This window comes from Bombyx mandarina, chromosome 12 (genome assembly GCF_030267445.1).
Source record: "Bombyx mandarina strain Sakado chromosome 12, ASM3026744v2".
In the NCBI taxonomy this organism is placed as follows: domain Eukaryota; kingdom Metazoa; phylum Arthropoda; class Insecta; order Lepidoptera; family Bombycidae; genus Bombyx; species Bombyx mandarina.
In genome coordinates this window covers 3,782,283-3,802,377 of record NC_143219.1, presented here as the reverse complement: position 1 = coordinate 3,802,377, position 20,095 = coordinate 3,782,283, and the positions used below count along the sequence as shown (strand labels likewise).

General features: G+C 37.3%; 1 protein-coding gene across 4 annotated transcripts in view; it reads left to right on the top strand.

Annotated features, from left to right (window-relative positions):
* The first annotated feature begins 2,142 nt into the window (after nucleotides 1-2,142).
* Nucleotides 2,143-20,095, top strand: part of LOC114243149 (CUGBP Elav-like family member 1) — a 454,265-nt gene continuing 436,312 nt past the window's right edge. For 2 of the 4 annotated variants that reach the window (XM_089732094.1, XM_089732092.1), the window contains exon 1: nucleotides 2,143-2,384. The gene's annotated coding sequence lies outside the window, so the exon portion shown is untranslated. Of the gene's footprint in view, nucleotides 2,432-20,095 lie in introns of all 4 variants that reach the window. The other 2 variants (XM_089732093.1, XM_089732091.1) reach the window with 1 other exon arrangement.

Genomic DNA, 20,095 nt, shown 5'->3' with positions numbered 1-20,095 from the left:
GGCTTGAGAAACCTCTAACTCTTTTCGGATATGGAGATCATTTTATTTATTGAACTGTAATTTATCTTCATTCAAAATAGATGTCGCATGACGTCAAACCAAACAAGACAATCAGTAGTTTGTTAATTTTTATGAACATTTTCGCAAAATGTATCCGCTTGCAAGACTTAACGTTATATGCTTATTGTATTGTAAGTAACTTAACTCAAATTATATTAATCATTAAAAAAGATAAATTTCTTCGTATCCTCACATTAAAATAAATTCTATAAATGAATAGTTCTAAAATTTTTATCTCTACTTTCATATGCTCTGAAGTACTTGCAAAATCAGATGAGCAGCCCGTGGAGGTGGAGGAGAGGTTCATTACAGAGCCTGATGGTAACTATGAATGAACACAAAAATTCCTGGCTTCCTTTTTTTGCCTACCCACCAATTTAATCTCACCTATTTAGGCTTCACCATGATTTGAAGGTAACGCTTAGATTGGTATACACAAACTTTGTTTTATTGCGGCTTATGAGATGTTAAACAAAAATTTATTGAATAAACTAACAATTTTTCGGAACACGTATCATACGCTACGAAACACAGAAAATGAGAGAAAAAAAAGATTGATCATAAATTCATATTTTCACTCAGTATGCCACAAACATTCTAGTGCTCAAATATTGATTTAGGCAAGGCAGAAGTAATCATAGTTTTGGTACAAAATTGTGTTGTTTCATATTTACAGTATTATCCGGAATACGTATTATTTTATTTGACATAAATACAGTGATATCCAACATATTTCAATAATAGGCCGAAGCAATAACCATACAACTATTACGTACTAGTGAAACAGATCACGCTTCGTCGTCACATACACTAATTGTATGAAAAAATCGGTTTCTGAAATTATTGGTCACATATCGGGAGACTTCGTGGAGTGCCAAAAATAACTGTAAATTTTCAATCGTATGATAAGATTAATAGAACACCAAAAACTTATATAAAAACGTTGATTTGTAATTATATCAATCATACTTTTTGTTTAAGCATAATTATAGTCAACGTGGAAAATATTTCCCCTTCAATCAATTGTGCGTCCACCGATAGCTAATGCACAGAATTCGATAACTTAGACTTAGTGACACGCTATATGACCATTAAAATCCTTTCTATAAGAATATAAACAATAAAAACTATTAAGGAAAACATTATATATGATTACTTGGTCGAATCAAAATAATTGTGATGCATTAAATAGCAGAGAGGTAAAAATATAATTGATGTATTGACGGTTATACCGATAAAACACATGCGGCTCTAGATTCATTTTATTTTTTTGTAACTTTTCGTGGATTTTTAAAATACAAATGTCATATTTTTAATTTTACAAAGCTATTTGTACGACTTTTAATTTAAAAAAAATAATTGAGAATTAACCTGTAACTCCCGTTCATTAATACCGCATTAGGTGACAAATGCATTGCTATCTATACTACTATAGGTATTAACTTAATTGAGCTGTAAAAGTTATTCGTAATTTATATTAAATAATAAATTCTCATCAGAAAACACTAGTTTGTTCTTAAAACCTGATTTTATTAATCACTACATGCCATTTGGCATCACGCTGTCTAGAATTAGCTTATAGAACCCTGCTGGTCTTAATTTCTATATTAGTATTATCCTAACTTCTACTTCTGTTAAATAAACTAATAAGTATTCTAAATTGCAAAACACTAAAAATACCAATAAGTTAAATTATATAATATAAAAAAATACGACATGCATACAGACAGCAGTCGCGTTTCAAAGAACCCTGCTGGTCTTAATTTCTATATTAGTATCATTCTAACTTCTACTTCTGTTAAATAAACTAATAAGTATTCTAAATTGCAAAACACAAAAAATTCCAATAAGTTAAATATAATATAAAAAAAATCGACGTGCATACAGACAGCAGTCGCGTTTCAATGGCAAACTATCAAAAATAGACCATTAAAAATTCAAAACGACACACCACCTATACTATTTCATAGTTCTCGACTATTCGTGTGCGTCGCTATGATGCGTCTATGAAAATAAATTGTTTATATATGTATGTATATACAAAGAAAATATGCCTCGGTCAGTCGGTTGTCAGTTGGTCAGTTAGTTGCGGGAAAGGGGCGTGCGGTGTCGTTGTATACGGAAAAATAAAATCGGGTTTTTGCTTTCGTGCAACACGTGGTTTCGCCCGGGAGAGTCGCAAACAATTTCGGGTGATTAGTGAACTTTCCCTTTGCCTGTTTAGCCACTTAATTACGCGTGTGTGTGTGAGTTGTGTTGTGGTCCTTGGAAGTAAATTTTAATTAGTTTACGGCTATTTTGATGAGGGTATAACGTTTGTTTTGGTGAGTTCAATGACTTTAAGTTAAGAGTGCGAACGTGATTTTTCCAGGTAACTGAAAAATTCCGAGCGATAATTTTTGACAGGCTCCTTTAATTTATCTGCGAGTGAGAGTTAATTATCACAAAGTTTCATCTAAATTAATTTTAATAGACAGCTTTTTACAAATTACTTTTGATAGAATTTATTTAAAAAATAATTCTCTGTAGAAAATTTATCTTGATGACAAATTTATTTATTGCTTACCGAACTAATGATAAAAACATTTATTTCATGTTTTATTTGAAGGAATATAAGCGTTTAAGCTAAAAGAAGCTTAATTATTAATTAACATATTGCCTACACAACAAAAAAAAAACTAGGAAAATATGATTGTTTCAGGCTATAGTGTATTTTAGGAAAATATATGAAAATACTTTAAGCTCTGTTAAAGTTAAGGTACCTAAACGCAGATAGCAGATTTGGAAAGTATTACTAATGGCTAAAGGTTTATAATTGCTTGACACATATCTGCAGTTCGACCAAGCACACAATCAAATATACTCTATGAACGTGCATTGGACTCTTTTATATTCTTATGACTTTTGTACATACCACCAATTTCACGTATACTTGAATGGCATTTGGACTTAATATATTACGCAGCTGGTCTCCCGTGCACAATGCAATACAAATATTTTATGTTAACGGAAAAAGAAGGCAAAATTGTGAAAATATTTTTCACTCTTTCATCAATTGCATTTTTATTATGGCCATAAGTACCAAAAGATAATCTTCCGAAAATAACGAGATCTCGTCTCAAAGATAACTTATTCGTGGAACGGAAAAAAGTCGTAAAATCTTCAGACAGTGACGCATTTGCATCATGATATAAATTTGAATATTACAGGAATAATACTGATAATAAAGATGCGAAAATTTGTATGTTTGGATGATTGTTAGTCAATCACGCCAAAAAATTTTTAAGAATTTTGATACATTTTCGCGCAAATGCAGTTTACATTCTGGATTAACAACACATATACATTTTATCTTACTTTTTATCAAGGTTAATTAAACAGCCCGAGCAACGCCACGGATATACTCGTATATAAATATATAGTTGTAATAAATACGAATATAAATATAAATATAAAAATAAGAAGTCATGGCTCCGGAATATCCGGGAGAACAGCTGTTCCGGCTGGCTGCTGATAAAAATGAATATAGAAAGCTAACGGCCAACCTTCAGGATTGAAGAGGCACTGGAAGAAGAAGAAGAAATACGAAAGTGTGTTCTCTGATTCAAGATTTCACTAAACAACTATCCTTTAAATCGACTAGTTGATTATGGACCAGAGAAAAACATTGTTGAGGGATAACAGCAGTCCTATAAATCGACTAGTTGATTTTAGCCCAGAGAGAAACACTATTGAAGAAAAATGCAACGGTTTTCATTTGTTCTAAATTATAATTATAACGCGAGTGAAATCGCGGGGTATGCTTAGTATAATCACGGAATGAACTAAAATAATAAAGACGTTGAAGAGTAAATATTGACTGATCCGAAATTTTAGAACGATAATTTTAGAGATAGAAAATAACTAAAGAAAACTCCATATCCGTCACGTCATCCCAAAAGTGCACGGTGTGTCTTGAGGATAAAGAGCTCATAAACAACGGACGGTGCTGATGCCGTCAAAGCCACTGAGGTCGTGATCTTTATCTCCCTTTCTCAGCGATAGAAAGCTGATGCTGATGATAAGCATCACTTTACTGTTTCTGTCGCGAAGCAACATGTGTTTACAAGGTTACGATACTCCTTCTAAACTGCGGCTAAATAGTGTTTAGAATATGAGCGGTATTCAGTAGGTAGTGGTCATCAGATAGGCTAGATGTTTCTGCCTAAAATGACACTAAAAAATTATGAAGCTCCTCCTCAAGTCGTAAAGTCGATTAGGGGATATCTCCTGTGAATGGAAGTGACGGTCTCCGAATATTTAACCAGAATATTGACCTCACCAACTGGCACTATGCAGTTCCGTGAGTCGGCACGGATGAGTATTACCATGCTGCGCCTCACCAACTGGCATTATTAAGTTCCGTGAGTCCGCACGGATGAGTATTACCACGCTGTACCTCACCAACTGGCATTATGGAGTTCCGTGAGTCCACACGGATGAGTATTACCATGCTGCCTATCACTGCAGCAAGGCGATAATTCTTTCTGATTTGAAGGGTGGGGCAGTCATCACTCACTGTCATTGTACTTAATACACAATATAGCATTCGCTGTGGTGGGACCCAGTAACCATTTAATATCCGATGGAAAATTATTTTTACTAACCTTACTAAAATGCGTATTTCACGTATCCGAATTTTAAGATACTATTAATATATGCATAGTATCTTTGTGGACTTTCGCAAATCGTAGACATGATTGAAACTAATTTTTAGCTTACTCAAAACTATTCGTTATCGTTTGGCTTAAGTGACAACTGTAAATTAAGTCTTAGTTATCCTTGACCACGGCTACTGTAAAAAATTATGAAGCTCCTCTTCAATGATGAAAACATCGGAAATAAATATTATAATGCCAAAAAATATAGCGACATTAAACCGTGAATCTAGTTTTGATTATTCAACAAATATATAGCCGAATATTGTTGAGCATAATATTGAAAACAAAAGAGGAAAAAACAATAAAAGCCTTAACAGGTAATCATTTTCGGCAGTGACATGATTTCTCTTTTCTATAGTGTTTACTCTAAATAAAAAAACCTAAGCACTATTTTTGTAGACGTCAACTTGAATTTTAGCAATAGTATTTGGTTTCATACAGCTATATACCTACTCGTATACTGTACTGTACTGTACTCAATTATCCAAACTCTCTAAACTATTGTTTTTTTTTTGTCTTTCTAAGTATAATAATATATGCAAACATCTAATTGGTCATCGTTAATTTAGCGTTCCTAACTAAACGAAAGCTAGCATTGAATTATCCTAGAATTAAAAATAAAGTCAAATATGGGCGAAAATATTTTATCTCCAAAAAATTAACCAAATATGCGAGAACTGAACAGTACCAATATTATATTGATTCATTAAACGATAATTTTATGACCTAATGATTTTAGTGGGCATTCGTAACATTATTGTGGATAAAGCTTGCACAAAACATCGATCAAGTGACATAGACAAAGATAGCTCAATGTGCATTGACCCGCGCGACGCATCGCCGATAAGCACGGGTCAGCGTGGTCCTTGCTCTGGCTACATTTAGACTTTCGTCTTCCGCGTTTGTTTGGACATGTTATCTATATATCAATACGTGAAGCAAAAACTTTGTATCCCTTTTTACGAAAATTGCGCGGACATTATATTATTTCCGACGTTGAGAATACTATATACTTTCGTGGTAACAGACAACATTCGTCGATAGTTGAATATTGTGATAACTGCCGTAAATAGTTCTATAATGAGCATTCCTAGACTCTTACGTTCAATTTACAGATATGTATAATATATTTTTATCTTTGAAATTTACCATTTTTTCAGAATTTATCCGCGTTATATATGTTACATAGGTCATCTATATATTAATACGTGTAGCAAAAATTTGTATCCCTTTTTACGAAAATTGTGCGGACGGAGGAGTATGAAATTTTCCACACTTATAGAGAATATACAGGAGAAGTGCACAATGCTAATATTTTTTAAAAATAATGCATAAAAGATACATTAAATCAATAAAGAAAACATTACACACACTGCATATCATGTATTTGACGCAACACGCATGCATACTATTTATTGTCAAACGTCTATTTATTGTTCTTGACGTCTGTGGTCAAATTAAGAATAGATTAAATATTTTTTGTCTTTGTTAATATTTTTTATAGTGTAGTCCTGGCGAAATTTATGATTATAGAAATATAAAATACAATCATAATAGTGTACAAACTTACAATTTCAATTAATTATAGTCGAATTTCGACTACTGCGGGACCTCTAGTCTACATAATGTTACAAATCAAATTCGAAAACTGTGAGAGCTCAGAATAACTGTAACTGCTGAATGCTCGTAGCCCTTTCTAGTTTTGTATTTGCTATGGATTTTTGTATTTGGATAGACAGAATGTAATGAATGTCTGGATTCTTTCAAAATCACAAGAATTCAGGCAGTCAATCCAAGCCTCATTATATAATGCTTGTTTCCTTCGAATCGAACCGCATGACTATTCTATGAAGCCGTCGTGGCCTAAAGGATAAGACGCCCAGTGCGTTCGTATGTATCTAGCGATGCGACTGTGCCAGCGTTCGAATCTCGCTGGTAGGTACTAATTTTTCTGATGAAATACGTACTTAACGTATATTTCCAATGACCTTCACGGCCAAGGAACGACATCTATTTTCAATTTATATATATAAAAATGAATTGCTGTTCGTTAGTCTCGCTAAAACTCGAGAACGGCTGGACCGACTTGGTTGATTTTGGTCTTGAATTATTTGTGGAAGTCCAGGGGAGGGTTTAAAAGGTAGATAAATAGGAAAATGCTCGGAATTAAATAAACATAACAATTTTGTTTTCCCTTCGATGTGTCCCCTGTCGGACGGATTCCTTTTGCTGGTTTTAAGTTTTTTTTATGCAAAAGTTTAGGTATTTTATTTATCGATTGAGGCACTACGACGTCGGCCGAGTCAGCTAATTGTGTAATAAAAATCAAACATGCAAAAATTATAATTTGCGTAATTACTGGTGGAAGGACGTCTTGTGAGTCTGCACGGGTAGGTACCACCACTCTCCCTATTTCTGCCGTGAAGCACTAATGCGTTTGGGTTTGAAAGGTTACTGTTAAAAGTGATACCTTAGAACTCATGTCTCTAGGTGGGTGGCGGCATTGACGTTGTAGATGTATATAGGCTCCGGCAACCACTTAACACTAGGTGATGCGTGATCTCATCCACCCATCTAAGCAATAACAAAAAATAAAAAAAAGCCCGTTGATCTAAAAGCCTTAATTAACTGTTCAAATCATTATTTTGTTACATCAAATCCTTAAAGAATGCTGCAATTGTTTTTTATTTTATTTTATTTTGTTTGATTTGAACATTACATTCTAGAACGTTCTTCAACACAATAAAAATGCAGCTAGATTTTAAAACGGCACACGGGAATGTGATTTATGAGGCAACACAATTAAAATTTACGTATTTTTTGTGCATAACATGTGTTTTTTCATTGCCGCACCTGTTCTCGTATTTCTCGTTTATTTATTTGTTAATTGTAAATTTTTATTCGTAGTAACAAAAGCTGATACATCATAGTTCGAGAACAGGTCAAGCCCACTGAGTTTCTCGCCGGATCTTCTCAGTGGGTCGCGTTCAGATCCGGTGGTAGATTTTACGAAGCACTACTCTCGCTAGGGACAGTGTTAGCAACACTCCCGGTTTGAGCCCCTTGAGCTCACCTACACGTCAAGAAGAAGCTGAATTAACCTCTCAAGGCCATCAGCATAAGTAGAAAAAGAAAAAAAGAAAATTCACGACTAAGAATAGGACCATTCCGTGTCTGCCCGTAGGTTTCGTAAAAGACTGTTAAGATTAAGCACACTGCGATCGCCAACCAGCATTCACTGGTGGAATACGTATTACGTGTATTGTATTGGCGTGTTGGTAGTTATATCTTTTTATTGCATGGGTGGATGATCTTATGGTGGGCTGTGAGCTCGTCCACCCATCTAAGCAATTAAAAAAAGCTCACAGCCCACCTGGTGTTAAGTGATTACCGAAGCATATAAACATTCTACAATGCAAATGTCGCCACCCACCTTGAGATATTAGTTCTAAGGTCTCAGTATAGTTACAACGGCTGCCCCAGCCTTCAAACAGAAACGCATTACTGCTTCACTGCTGAAATGGGCAGGGCGGTGGTACCTAAACGTGCGGACTCACAAGAGGTCCTACCGCCATTATCTCGGCTCTAGCCGTCATAAAGCAACCATAAGTCCCGATGAAAGGTTTTCGACTTTTGACTCGGTGCAGCTCTAGTTAGCGCCTCGGACTGTTGCGCCAAGGGTCGGGGTTCGATTCTCACATCAGGCAAACATTCGTGCGATGAACAGATTTGTTTGCTCTTTACTTGAGTGTTTATACTCGTATGTATCTACGTATATGTGTATATTTAAACATATATAAATATGTGTGTCAGTCTCTGGTACCTATAACACAGAGAATCCTGATTTGAGGCCGGATGACCGTGTATGATTTACTAAAAGTTATTAATTATATTAATTATATAGTTATAGTTTTGAGTCTCAAAAGTTATTTATATCTATGAGTTCCGATTATCACAAAATAGTGGGCTGACCGAGGACTTATATTTTATCTATCTAGAATATTAACTCAATGTGTTTTGCTAGAGTTTGCTACAGAATTGTTTTGGAGAAGCCTATGTCCAGCAGTGGACTGATATAGGCTGATGATGATGATGATGTGTTTTGCTATGAATTAAATAAATGTACATTATTAATTGTTCTGCGATTCGTATTTGACTTTAATTGTGATGTCGCTTAGATAACAGCTCATCCATTGTAAGTGCATTTCGAAAATAATAATCTAGACCTATAACAAAATTACGCAACGTCTTCAAAATAAATGAACGCGAGAAATGCGAAAAACAAAGCTATTCGTTTCATCCAAAATGCATAGATTAAAACGAGATGCAAGAGATAAAATAAAACACGAATGCGTAGGTGTGACCTCGACGATAATTATATCGGTCTTTGCAATGCGAAAACGTATGCACGGAGATGGTCTGTCACCAAGTGCTAATACAATTGAAGCAGACATATTATAAAATGTTCGTAACGCTATAATAAAATTCGATTAAAATCTCATTTTATAAGAATATATTTATTTAGGACTAGCTGACCCGGCAGACTTCGTAGCGCCTCAATCGATAAATAAAAGACCTAAACTTTTGTATAAAATAAACTTAAAAACCAACAAAAGGAATCCGTCCGACGGGGGACACATTAAAAAAAAACTAAATTGTAAATTTTTATTTAATTCCGAGCATTTTCATATTTATCTTCGATATTCTTCCACAAATAATTCAAGACCGAAATTAGCCAAATCGGTCCAGCCGTTCTCGAGTTTGACCCAGACTAACGAACAGCTATTCATTTTTATGTGTATAGATTTAAATCTCAAAGAGAAAACTCCTAAGAGATAGGCAGAGAAACGATGTTGAAACCTTTGTTGAAAATCTTCATGGAAAAACCCCTGAAGTTGTCTAGTGGCCGTCTTCGTGGAAGTCGAAGTGGCCTAAAAGATAAGACGCCCATTGCATTCGTAACAAGCGATACCGCTGTGCCGATGTTCGAATCTCGCTGGCAGGTACAAATTTTTGTAAATGAAGTACGTACTTAACAAATCTTCACGAGTGACTTCCACAGTGAAAGAACAACATCGTGTAATGAAAATTAAAGCCGCAAAAATTATATTTTGCAAATTACTGCTGGTAGGGCATCTTGTGAGCCGCAGGGGTAAATACTACCGTCCTGCTTATTTTTACCGAGAAGCAGGAATGCGTTTCGACTTGAAGTATGGGGCAGCCGTTGTAGTACTATAAAAAACTAGGAAGTAGAATTCATATCCCTCGGTAAGCGGAAGCGGTGCTTACGTTGTTGATACCTGTGAGCCCTGGTAGCCACTTAGCCCCAGATGGGTAGTGAGCTAATCCACCTAAGCCATAAAACACACACACATAAACACAGCTTGCCTATATAGCTCTTTTACTAATGGTTTCATTAAATAAAAATCATAGATTACCTTATTTATTTTTATTGCTACATTAAGTATTCAAACCTATGGCCCTCTTGATAGTAAGTAGTTAGTGTTGTTCATCAGGAAAGCCAGGGTCAGTATCAGGAAAGCCAGAATCACAGCCAAACCGCATTCTAGTAGTGATTTTTTTATTTATTGCTTAGAAGGGTGGACGAGCTCACAGCCCAGCTGATGTTAAGTGGTTACTGGAGCACATAGACATCTACAACGTAAATGCGCCACCCACCTTGAGATATAAGTTCGAACGTCTCAGTATAGTTACAACGGCTGCCCTACTCTTGAAACCGAAACGCATTACTGCTTCACGGCAGAAATGGACGGGTTGATGGTACCCACCCGTGCGGACTCACAAGAGGTCCTACCACCAGTAATTACGCAAATTATAATTTTTGCTGGTTTCATTTTTATTACACGATGTTATTCCTTCACCGTGGAAGCCAATCGTGAATATTTGTCAAGTACATACGTATTTCATTCGAAAAATTGGTACCCGCCTGCGGGATTCGTACACCGTTGCGTCGCTAGATACGAATGCACCGGACGTCTTATCTTTTAGGCCACGACGACTAAAAACACGGTGACGACTCTTCTCAAACCTCTTTTGAACCAGGACATGCTGTAGTACTCAGGAAACGCTGTGACGGGATTTTGTTCCAAAGCCATGGTTATGGTAAGTAGCCAAAACGACCAGATCTCCCGCAGTATATTCTTGTCTCGGTAAAGGGACAAGTGGCAAGCATTTACGATTGCAAAAATTGTGATCATACTTTAGAGCAACCGTTAATCTAACTAGTCAGGTCATAAGTATTGTCACACAGTAAAAACTTTTCTTTTAGAATGCTGGCCACAAAAAAGTTTATTGAATTCGAATTTCGAGTTGTTCATGAAAATAAAAATGTATACTTTTAGAATTTTACTCATTTTTAAATATGGAGTGGACGCTTAAAGAAGACCGTGTTGCAGTTATTGCGTTGCATCGTTACGGTTACGCGCCAATTAAAATTTTTAACATACTGAAAAATTTTAATATAACCAAAAGATTCGTTTATCGTACCATCAAACGATACAATTAAGACTCTAGTGTAGATGACAGGTCAAGAAGTGGTCGCCCTCGGTCTGTTAGGACTCCAGCAGTGATAAAAGCTGTGAAGGCGCGAATTCAAAGAAATCCCAAACGTCAGCAGAAACTGTTGGCCCTTCAGATGGGGTTAAGCAGAACCACGGTGAAAAGGGTGTTAAATGAAGACTTAGGGCTTCGGGCATATCGAAGAAAAACAGGACATCGTTTGAATGCTCGTCTAATGGACCTGAGACTGGAGAGATGCTGCGCTTTGTTGAAGCGGTACGCGGGAAAAAAATATTGGGAAATTCTTTTTTCGGATGAAAAAATTTTTACCGTAGAAGAGAGCTACAACAAACAAAATGATAAGGTGTACGCACACAGTAGTGAAGAAGCGAGCGACCGTATTCCGCGTGTCCAACGAGGTCATTTTCCATCCTCGCCATGGTATGGTTGGGAGTTTCTTACTGGGGCTTAACAGAGGTACATTTTTGTGAGAAAGGTGTAAAAACGAATGCAGTTGTGTATCAAAATTCAGTCCTGACGAACCTTGTGGAACCTGTTTCTCATACCATGTTCAATAACAGGCACTGGTTATTCCAACCCCACGAAAAGCACAGCGGTGCTCTTCAAAAGGGGTCGCCCTCCGAACACCACGCTGAGCATCCCCCTCCCGACTAGGCGCGTAAATACCCCCGCCCCCGCCGTTCGCCCGATCACGATGTTCGACCAGCCCATACCGTGGGCCCCGAAGGTCAAATACTTAGGCGTCACCCTCGACAGCAGGATGACATTCCGCCCCCACATTAAGACGGTACGCGACCGTGCCGCCTTCATTCTAGGACGTCTCTACCCGATGATATGTAGGCGAAGTAAAATGTCCCTTAGAAATAAGGTGACACTCTACAAAACTTGCATACGCCCCGTCATGACTTATGCAAGTGTAGTGTTCGCTCACGCGGCCCGCATACACTTAAAATCCTTCCAAATTATTCAATCCCGTTTTTGCAGGATAGCCGTCGGAGCCCCGTGGTTCGTCAGGAACGTCGACCTCCATGACGACCTGGACTTAGAGTCCATCAGTAAGTATCTGCAGTCGGCGTCCATGCGCCACTTCGATAAAGCGGCACGACACGAGAACCCTCTCATCGTGGCCGCCGGTAACTACATTCCCGATCCTGCGGACAGAATGGAAAGCAGTCGACGTCGCCCAAAACACGTCATCTCGGATCCTCCCGATCCACTAACGGTGCTTTTAGGTACTTCAAGCACCGGTCACCGTTCTCGTCGAACCCGTCGCTTGCGACGAAGGGCTCGACGAGTAAATTAACACTCAGACACAGCCCACTGAGTTTCTCGCCGGATCTTCTCAGTGGGTCGCGTTTCCGATCCGGTGGTAGATTCTGCGAAGCACGGCTCTTGCTAGGGTTCGTGTTAGCAACATCGTCAGGTTTGAGCCCCGTGAGCTCACCTACTAAAGTTAGGGTTACGCTGACATAGCCTCTCAAGGCTATCAGCTTAGGTAAAAAAAAAAAAAAAAAGTTATTCCAACAAGATTCGGCGCCAGCTCATAGAGCGAAAAGCACACAAGACTGGCTGGCAGCGCGTGAAATCGACTAGATCGTTAGATTACAAGATATGGCAACACTTGGAGGAAAAGGCGTGCTCAAAGCCTCATCCCAATTTGGAGTCACTCAAGACATCCTTGATTGAGGCAGCCGCCGATATTGACATGGACCTCGTTCGTGCTGCGATAGACGACTGGCCGCGCAGATTGAAGGCCTGTATTCAAAATCACGGAGGTCATTTTGAATAAACTTTAGTGTCAGAAGAATCTATGTTTTGTTAAGTTCATTTTGGTATATGAATGGTTACATAATGAATAAACTTGTTTCAAATATTTTACATTAAACATGTGACAGAATTTATGACCTGACTAGGTATATATATAAAAATGAATTGCTGTTCGTTAGTCTCGCTAAAAATCGAGAACGGCAGGATCGATTTGGCTAATTTTGGTCTTGAATTATTTCTGGAAGTCCAGAGAAGGTTTAAAAGGTAGATAAATATGAAAATGCTCGGAATTATATAAAAACAAACAATTTTGTTTTTCCTTTGACGTGTCGGACGGATTCCTTTTGTTTGTCTTATGTTTATTTTATACAAAAGTTTAGGTCTTTTATTTGTCCATTGAGGCACTACGAAGTCTGCCTGGTCAGCTAGTTTTAAATAAAACTCATAGTTATATAATTAAATAACCCGATAATAATGGAGAATTGCTAAATGTTTACACTGTGAAAACCAAAGCTTTCCGGATTACAGCCCTCGAAGCCGCATTAAAGTTTGCCTAATTAACATTCAAACAAATTAACAATATTCAATTGTAATGTTTTGGGGGCTTTTTAATATTATAATTATTTGTTTTAACGACAGAAAAGTATAATTTCTGATTATTTTTGATTTTAATTTCCGAACAGCGGTTTGAAGTGACGTTTATTTTTGCAATAAACGTTATTATTTACATAGCACTCTTCGTATCATTTGCTGGCAAAGAATATTCCGCTCTCGTACCGCACGAGACTATTTCAGTCTCAGAGATGCAGACGAACTCACAGCCCACGGTATCTTAAGCGTTAGCCTTAGCCACATTGGCCTATAAGCAGCTTTTCCCAAAGTGGGCGATAACGCCCCCTTGTGGGTGCTGAAGGCCTAAAGGGGGCCGGTAAGAGACCCAGAAAAAAAATTCGAGTGAGCTCAGTCGGTGTTTAAGAGTCCTACTAGATGAAATTACAAATCGCCTCCTTCCAAGCCTCGCCACAAAGACCGGTCCTGCGCTGCCTGCGTCCAGCGGACCCCGTCATTTAACATCAATCTTCTAATTTATACAAATAAATAAAATTTAAGTGTCTGTTTGTAGTATTTAAATAACCTCTTTTACTACATGCTTAAGAATACGGTACATATACCACAATAACATTTTTTACAATTTTTATCAGTCTGTCTTTCTGTCTATTTGTTCCGAATAATCTTTTGAACGGCTAGACTGATTTTAACGGGACTATCATTGGCAGATAGCTGGTGTAATAAGGAGTAACTTAGGCTACTTCTATTATTGAAAAAATCTAAAATTGTCATAAAATAAAATAAGGGTTTGTTAAATTCCACGCGGAAGAAGTTGCGGGCACAGCTAGTTAATATATAAAGTCAGTATAATTATACCACGCAGAAATAAAGTAATGAGTTGAGTGGAAAAACGACAATATGTCAAACATACTAGTACTTCTACGGATAGTTTTTGAAGTAGACAGATAAATCGTGTGTAATTATTTCATGTTTTACTTCTTGTTATGTTATTTTATGACGTCATTTGTTTTCTAGAATAATAAGTCAATCGGCTTAAGTTAAACCGGTGAAAACGTTTTTAAATGAGTTCAGGACGTTTCTCTTAATTTCCGAGTCGTTGGCATACAGCACAACACAGGCGCTAATTGTTTTGGACTCGATCCAAAATACGTACTTACCAGAATTTCATGGGTACGACGATGCATTTGAAAATTGTTTCATTATATTACGTTGCTTCGGTTCTCGGAGCTGATGGGCTAGCCAGATTTGCATGTACTAAGAGACTGTGGGTTGGAAGAAAATAAAAATCATCGATGTATTTTAGAATTCATGAATTTTCTTTTTCATTGCCTAAAGTTGTAAACAAGCCCATCTGGTGTTAAGTGATTACTGGATGCCAACAACGTCACGGCTGTCATCACCTTGAGACATAGATTCTAAGTTTTATAGTACAATGGCTGCCCCAGCCTGAAGGCTGGGGCAGCCATTGTACTGAAAACCAACACATGACTATTTCACTACAGAAATAGACATGGTTGTGGTCTTTCCCGAGCGAGCTCACGGTATTACGGTTATGTTATTCGTTCTAGTTTGTAAAGGTTATTCATAAACATGTTTTTTTTATCCTACTTTAGCTAAGGGTCTAGAGAAATCATATCAGCGTCGCCTTAACTAGTGGGTGAACTCACGGGCCTCAAACCTGACGATGTTGCTAACACGAACCCTAGTAAGAGCCGTGCTTCTCAGAATCCGGCAGGAGATCCGGCGAGAAACGCAGTGGGCTGAAACATGAGTTAACTGTGCGTACTGAATTATGTCGATTTACATTACTGAGACGCGGGACTACCGCCGGTCTAGCGGTATGAACTATGGATTCAAGTACGCAGTGAAGAATGTACTACGTTCGAGCCCATGATTATATCATCAAAATGTCGTTTCCTATTTTCCGGTCACCGTCCTTGTCGAACCCGTCACTTGCGACGAAGGGCTCGACGAGCGAATTAACCCACAGACACAGCCCACTGAGTTTCTCGCCGGGTCTTCTCAGTGGGTCGCATTTCCGATCCAGTGGTAGATTCTGCGAAGCACTGCTCTTGCTAGGGTCAGTGCTAGCAACTCTCCGGTTTGAGCCCCGTGAGCTCACCTACAAACCTTAGGGTGAAGCTGAAATAGCCTCTCAAGGCTAACAGCATAGGTAGGGAAAAAAAAAAAAGACGCTAGACGCCGGAATATCTAGTAGGCTCTGAGAAAGACGAATCCGAACATACTGAGAACGAATCTATTTCTAAAACGTACATTAAAAACAAACGAAGGCAAAGTTAGGCAATGCAGGCGCTTAGTAACAGAAATTGATATAATTACTTCAGTGCGCCGCGTAGGGCACCGGTGACCAGCATGGTAGTCAAGGAGTTAAGTATGTATTTTACAGTCGCATCTCGGCTGCGAATTTACTGGTGGTAGAACCTCTTGTGAGTCCGCACCGGTCGGTACCACCACCCGGCCTATTTCTGCCGTGAAGCAGTAATGCGTTTCGGTTCGAAGGGTGGGGCAGCCGTTGTAATTATACTGAGACCTTAGAACTGATATCTCAAGGTGGGTGGCGCATTTACGTTGTAGATGTCTATGGGCTCCAGTAACCACTTAACAACCATGTGGACTGTGGTCCACCCATCAAAGCAATCAAAAAATAAATAAAAACTATTTATATAATATATAATTTACTCTACAATAACGCTCTGCTGAATTCAAGAACAGCAGGGAAATAAAATAAGTCGACTGGAATGTCTATTTGTCATTGGTTATGTTAATGACACTAAAACAGTATTAAGTTTTGATTTTAATGTCTGCAATGCAATCAGAAATTCAAAAAATTATATCTACACAAAACATAATAGTCTAAAAATAGAGACATGTTTAAAATGCCCTTATTACCCACATTCTGAAAGAAAAAGCTAACAAACCTCCTTTACACTATAACTCCTCATTAGCGCTACATCTTTATGCAAGACAGTTGAAATCCGAATGAAAATATATGTTAATAAATGAATGGGCATACCGTTTTAGTTGGCAAACCGCCGATCAACCGTTTTGTGTTTTTCACCTAAATGCTTACATATAGTGTTTACAGTTTTAACGACAATTACTAAATTTATTTATTAAATTTTGTTAAATTTATCCATTAATTTTCTAATTGATTTTAATATTGTACCAGCTCATAACAGTTTTACTGGTGGTAGAACCTCTTGTGAGTCCGCACGGATAGGTACCACCATTAAATAAAATTCTACCGGATTACAAGTTAACACTTTATTAACACTTAAAACACTTCACAAACACTTTAGAATTCTCAATTCGCTTCTTCCTCTTCGCTTCAGGTGATCTGTTCGCTGTTTCGCTTCGAGTAGTTCCGATTACTCACTGATTGCGTGCCATCTCTGCAACGCTTTTATAGTCGAGACGAAATCCCTAGAATCGTCGAGAATATTTCACAAAAGCCGAGTAATGTGTTTTCGCTATCTGAAAATAGATGGCGTTGTACTTCTCGAGCGTTCTAGATGCTACTAGATCATTCGATATTCGTTCAACTATTCGGCGATAGATGACGCTACTCTTACCTGCGTAACAATACAATAAAAATAATTACACAAATATTTCTTTAAAAAAAGTATAGAATAATTTATTGATCACGTTGTACATTTTTACTTGTAAGTTTATTGACCTTTTCTCGATCTATTTTGCAATCCGATATAAATTTTGCGTCCCCTAATAATAATGTGTGCTTCGTGTGTGTTAACACGCTGAAGTCTTGCTGAAGTTTCATGTTGTAACTAAATGTCGCTCCTGATTTATTTTGCAACAAAACTCTATGAATATTAATGTGGGTAATTAATAAAGATTATTGTGGATTCGTGTTGACAGCGCTCTCAAATTGTTATGAAATAGATTTGAATACCTAACGTATATTTTTCTTCCTAAGTCGTTGTGGCCTTGAAGGAATGATAAAGCGTACGGGGTACTTTTATTGAGTGATGCAAGTCAATGTTCGCATCTCAAAGGCTAGTAGTAACCATTTTTTTAAATGAAATGCGTACTTAATTCACCTTCACGAATGACTTCCACAATGAAGATATAGAATAGTGTCATAAAAATCAAAACCGCAAAGATAATAATTTATTCATGATGGTAGGGCGCCTTAAAAGGCAGTATCAATAGGTACTAACTACTCTACCTATGTCTGCTGCCGCGACGTCTTAGATCGTTCCGTTTTGAAGGGTGGCATAGTCGTTGTACAACAATGCTAAGACTTCTCAACTCATATCTCAAGATAGGTGACGGTATTAACGTTGCTGATGTCAATGGACTTCGGTAACCACTTAACACTGAGTGGGCCGTGAGCTCGTTAACGCTTCTAAGGAATAAAAAAACTGTATTTTTTGTCAAAGTAATAAGTATAAATGGTTTGAGACATTTTAATTTATATTATGAGTGTGCATTTCATTAAATCGTGTTTAATTTTAGACTGGCGGCACATTTACGTTCTAGAAGTCTATGGTCTCTACTAACCACTTAACGCCAGGTGGGCTGTGAACTCATCCACCTATCTAAGCAATAAAAAAATATATCTATGTACCATTAAAGTCACTATTTGATTGAGAGTTGACTACGAAGCGAAGAACTTGCACTAGGCCGGAATTATTGGTCTGTAGGTCAACTGCTCTGACTGTTTTTATTCGAAATTTATAGATTCTGCGAAGCACTGCTCTTGCTAGGGTCAGTGTTAGCAACTCTCCGGTTGAGCCCCGCGAGCTCACCTACAAACGTTAGGGCGAAGCTATTCTGTATATTCTATTCTGTGAAACTTACTGCTTTAATTAGCAGTGTATGCTTCAAAATACTACCGTAAGATAGACGCTTTTAAATTTATATTAGACTAGCGGCCCGCTCCGACTCCGCTCGGGTATTTAACAAAAATTTCAACGATATTTGACGTTCTTTTTTTTTTTTTTTTAAATATCACTTATGGCGGCGTAAAATATTAATATGCTGTCGCAACACTTTTTGTAAATAATAATGCGTTCTACTAAGTCGTAGTACATAATTTTATTCTATCATCAATAATTTTCGCAGGGCACGCGATTTATAGAATATTTTAAGTAATTTTTTTACACCTTGGGTTACATTAATGGAGTTTTAGTAAGGATCCCTATTTTTTTTTCAAAAAAGATTATAGCCTATGTCACTCGGGAATAGTGTAGCTTTCTAACAGTGAAAGAATTTTTCAAATCGGCTTAACAGATCTTTCCTCTTTATAATATTAAGTATAGAAGTATATATTGATATTCGTTACGGATTATATTCAGCCAGCTACGGAAAGAACAATGCCAATGAGCCCTGTGATCCAAAAACAAAACTGATAGTCCACTATAGAAAAACTGTGTCACAAGACATATCAAATCATGCCTCGCCGGACATGTGACAGTAAATTACCATATACGAACTCGGCGAACTGTAGTCAATATCGTTCAATATTTTATGAGGTCACCAGTTACTTAGATACGATGTTAATACAAAACAAGTATTGACCGATCGCGCGTTGTGTCACCGCATCCATTATTCTAATTTGAGAATGTTATTAAAGAAAAAAAATATTCAAATATGAAGATATTTAAAAAGGTAGGTACTTTTGTTCGTTTGGATATAATAATAATAATAATATCTTAGAGTATCGTTATATTATCGTGTTCGGTTTATTGATTTATAATTCGTTGTTTTGAATTATTTACAGCTTTCTTGATCACGGAGGAATCTTATATATTTAATTTGTTATAAACAATATCTGCACTTTCTTGTAAACACGACTGCGACTCGTGAAAATTCTTAGAAACGTTCTGTTTAAACTTCATACTTCTAAGGTCTCGAGTTTAGTTACAACGGCTGCCCCACCCTTCAAACCGAAACGCATTACTGCTTCACGGCAGGAATAGGCGGGGTGGTGGTACCTACCCGTGCGGACTCACAAGTGGTCCTACCACCAGTCTATTGTAGTGTATTGTGAAATTGTAGTGATTGTAGCTATTTTTGCATTTACAAAGCTAACTCATGTTAAGAACCGATAATAAACGTTTGAAAAAAATCAACGATGTATCCAGATTTTCTACGAATCAATCCGCGTCCTTTACCAAGCAAAATTTCATAACAATTCTTGGCAGTAGACACTGGTCTGGAAGTTTTAATATGTCTCTAATATTATCGATATTGTAAACGATCGTAGCGGCTTTCCCTCGGCTACTAGTGGGACTTATTATGAGCTTGTATATGTAGGTATATATCAGCAGGTATATATCTTCCTATTTATGGACCGAAGCAATTATGTATTCCACTTCGAAAGGCTTAGGTTGGGGTCGGATTGGTGTTGTAAAATACAATTAAGACTATGTTCTGATATCACTAGATGATGTGATTTACGTTGTGATGTGCCT